Raw genomic sequence first — 3,735 nt, 5'->3', positions numbered from 1 at the left:
TGTTGGATGCGAAACCTGATGCCGGCTAATGATTAAGTTGCGTGAAGCTCGTGAAGATGAAGTTTCCGTGAACTTGATGTGTGAAGAACGTGATGCGTGACCTTATACAGCGGTAATGAAGACGTTGCAGAGAGTATTTGAAGAGTGATTGAATTGCTGTCGAAGACGAAAAATTGATGTATGTGAAGAGTTCTCGAGGATGCAGCGTTGCGTGACTGTTGCGAGGTGCGAAGATGTGCGATGAAGATCGATACTGGTGATTGACGCAGAACTGATAAGAAGATGAAGATTTTTGTTGATTGATTTTCTGTGAGTTTCTTGTGAGTGATAGTGATGAATATTGAGAGTGAAGGTTTATGAATCTCCAGAGATCGAAGATTGAATGGAGATTAGGGATTTTCTGTTATTATGATGAAGATTGGTTATGAAGATTCTGCGAAATTGAAGGTTCTGAGGAAGATGATGATTGAAGACGGTGAAGGTCCTGGTTGTTACGTTGTAGGTTGAAGAGAGGATGAAGATGAAGACTCGAGGAAAAGTTTGTTACGTTTTTTGCTTCTCCTTTTGTTATCGATTCCGTTGTGAACTTTTACTGAGAATCTCTTTTTCTGAGTTTTTTTTTTTTTTGTGTATGAATTGCAGAGAGAATCGATATTTTCTGAGAGAATCTTCAAGAGGTTGAAGAGGTGATGAAGATTGGAGAAGAGAGTGAAGATTCAGCGAGAGTTTGTTATGGATTCCATTTCTTTTTGTTATGCAGGGATCTCTTGAATCTATTGCTGCTACCGTTTTTTGGAGAAGTGTAGGGTCGGTTTAGTTGTGGTTCACCGAAGCGGTTCAACCTTTTCCTCTTGCTGTAGTTTTGATTATAGTTGCAGGTTTGAACCGGTTTGCGAGAGTTTTTGCGGTGCAGCTCGGTTCTTGTCAAACTTCTTGAACCGATTCATGGGCTTTGAAATGCAGGGTCGGTGACCTTTGTTCACCTTTGAATTGGATTTTGTCTTGAATGTTTGTATTTGCAAGTTAATGGATTGTAATGAATATGATATAGGTTTTTTGTAATGGACATGAACTTTTGTATAATATGGGTATTGAATATTTGGAACTTTTGAATGAATGTGTAATGGATATTTAAAAGGAAATTTGGATATTAGAATGTATGGATTTTGGAATGATGTTATGGCTTTTGTAATTTGAACATGGGTTGTAATTAACAAAGGGCTTGGACTTTGAGATTTTTTTGTAATGGATTGTATGAATTTTTGTAAGTTTGGTGAATGATCTTGAATGATGAACTTGAACATGTAGAAATCGGATGTTTGTATCTTTAAATGGACATAAAAGAACTTGAATTTGAATCTTGAATCTTGAGCCAAATAGTCTTAAACCTTGACTTTGAATGAATGGTATTTGAATCCCATCTTAATTCTCAAATGAACTTAAAATCAATTTCCAAACAATTCACCTTGTATTGCAATCAACAAACAATTGAGCAACATGATAATCCCTCGATCAAGAACAATCCACAACCTCATTTTTTTTTGCATCATGCATCTTAGCTTGAATTAAGTTCTTGATGAACAAAATGCCTTGAACGAGATTCAAATAATAGGACCAATTAGACCATCAAATCGAATTCACCCTCTAATCATTGGGACCCTAATTCAATCTTAATTCCTTAATTCAAACCAAACTTGTACGATAAGCCATCAATATATTGAAAGTATAGCGGCGCCTTCATAACCTCGTACAATGACTCAATACCTTGCAATTCATACCATAAGCTTCTTGACTTAATGATCTCGAAACAATGGAAACTCTTTAATTTTTCATGATTTTCGAATGACGAAATAAACGTCCTTCATAACTTATAGCACGGAGAAAGAGGGCAAATTTTGGGGTGCAACAGCTGCCCCTATTCAAACTTCTTAAACCTGACGAGTGAGAAACGAAGGTTTCGAACCGTTGAGGTGGAAGGAGATTGAATACCAGAATGAACTCGAAAATTTGCACTCTTGATCAAAAGAAGATTCCATCTTGCAATAAGAAGGAATGTACCACCCCGCAAGCAGGGAGAAAAAACTTCAATTGATCTGGACAAATAAATATGCTCCAACTTGTGATAAGAAGGAACGGGCACCCACAGGCAGGGGAAACACTTCAAATGATCTGGGCATCAAGAGAAGGAACATCTCGACTGATCTGAGTATCAGGCGTAGCAGATGTCTCCGAACATGCATCGGGATAGATGTCTTAAGTCGATCTGGGAATCGAAGGAGATACATCGGTTGAATCGGACATCAACTGGTGATAGGTATCTCTGATCTGGGAATCATGATCTGGGAATCTGGGCAGACATCTCTTCTGATGCAATTAAATCATCAGGTAGATATTCCAACTAATCTGGGAATTAGCGGCTAGCTCCTTCGTAAGACCACGGGGATCCGGAGGCGGTTCCTTCAACTGAACTGGAAATCAGGATAGGAACAATATCTCTTCCGAACTGTGTACGCCGGGGAAAGAATGCCTTTAAACTGATCTGGACATGATGCCAGAAAATAAGTAGGACAATCTTCATCTGAATGAAAAAGTCAATCAGGCAGATATCTCCATCTGATCTGATGATATCAGTGGCTTGCTCCTTCGTAAGACCTTGGGAGATCCGGAGGCGGTTCCTTCAACTAATCTGAAACTGGATATTAGGATAGGAACAGATATCTCTTCCGAACTGTGTACGCCGGGTAAAGAAAACGTCCTCAACTGATAGTAAGGTATCAGGACTGGGCAAACGAGTTTCTTCTTCTGAACGAACTAAATCGTCAGGGAGTAGATATTTCCAACTGATCTGATGTATCAGAAGGCTTGCTCCTTCGGAAGATCTTGGGAGATCCGGAGGCGGTTCCTTCAACTGAAAGTCTGATTTATCAGGAATGGGAACAAATATCTTCCACCGATCTGGGGGCATCGGGAATAGGAATGTCTTTGAACTGATCTGAGCTATGCCAGAAAATAAGTAGAACAATCCTCTTCTGATTCAAAACATCAGGATAAGCGCCTGCAATGACTAGGCGAATATTGCTCTCTGGGAGCATTTGAATCTGGATAACTTTCCTGCAGAAAGAAACAGATATGATATGATTTATGCATGATGCATGTATGAATGTTTATGGAATAACGTTTCCGAGAAGGAAGACGATATACGCTTTTGAGAATGCAATGCAAATGATGCATGATTCGAACGTTGCTTGGGGAGACAACGGAGGAGCACTGAATTGCTGAAGAAGTCCTGGAGAGAATATGGAACTCTGTGGGGAGGACAAGATGAGTGACCAAGGGTCATCATTGTGAGCTTGCAAAGATGGATCAGGAATCTGCTGGAGATGATCAAATCTAGATGCGAGCTCTGCTTGGGGAATAAATCCTGCTTGGGGATTATGAACATTACAATTGACCGCTTGGGGAATACCCTGGCAACTTCATTGGAGAAGCAAATTCTCGACATACTGGGGATGAAGAGATAAGAGCAAGTCGTGGAGATAACTCTGATGGGGAGTAACCGACTTGCTTGTGTAGAACGCATTCCTCTGGGAAAATCCTTGAAGGAAACAGATTCTGCTGAGGATGCATGCGAATCTCTGCTGAGGAAAGACTCGGTGGGGAAGATGAATACTTCTGCACAAAGATCCACTGATGAGATGAGGAATCCGTTGGGGATAAGGAATCCGGCATAAGAAT

The 3,735-nt window shown here is 40.2% G+C and overlaps 1 long non-coding RNA gene across 1 annotated transcript; it reads left to right on the top strand.

Moving 5' to 3' along the window:
* Positions 1-398: 398 nt before the first annotated feature.
* Positions 399-1,117, top strand: LOC131595558 (uncharacterized). The gene is made up of 2 exons (XR_009281944.1): positions 399-538; positions 643-1,117. It is a non-coding gene; the product is annotated as an uncharacterized LOC131595558 (long non-coding RNA).
* Positions 1,118-3,735: the final 2,618 nt, after the last annotated feature.

The sequence above is a fragment of the Vicia villosa genome, linkage group LG4 (genome assembly GCF_029867415.1).
Source record: "Vicia villosa cultivar HV-30 ecotype Madison, WI linkage group LG4, Vvil1.0, whole genome shotgun sequence".
Taxonomy (NCBI): domain Eukaryota; kingdom Viridiplantae; phylum Streptophyta; class Magnoliopsida; order Fabales; family Fabaceae; genus Vicia; species Vicia villosa.
This window is presented reverse-complemented; position numbering and strand designations above follow the sequence as displayed.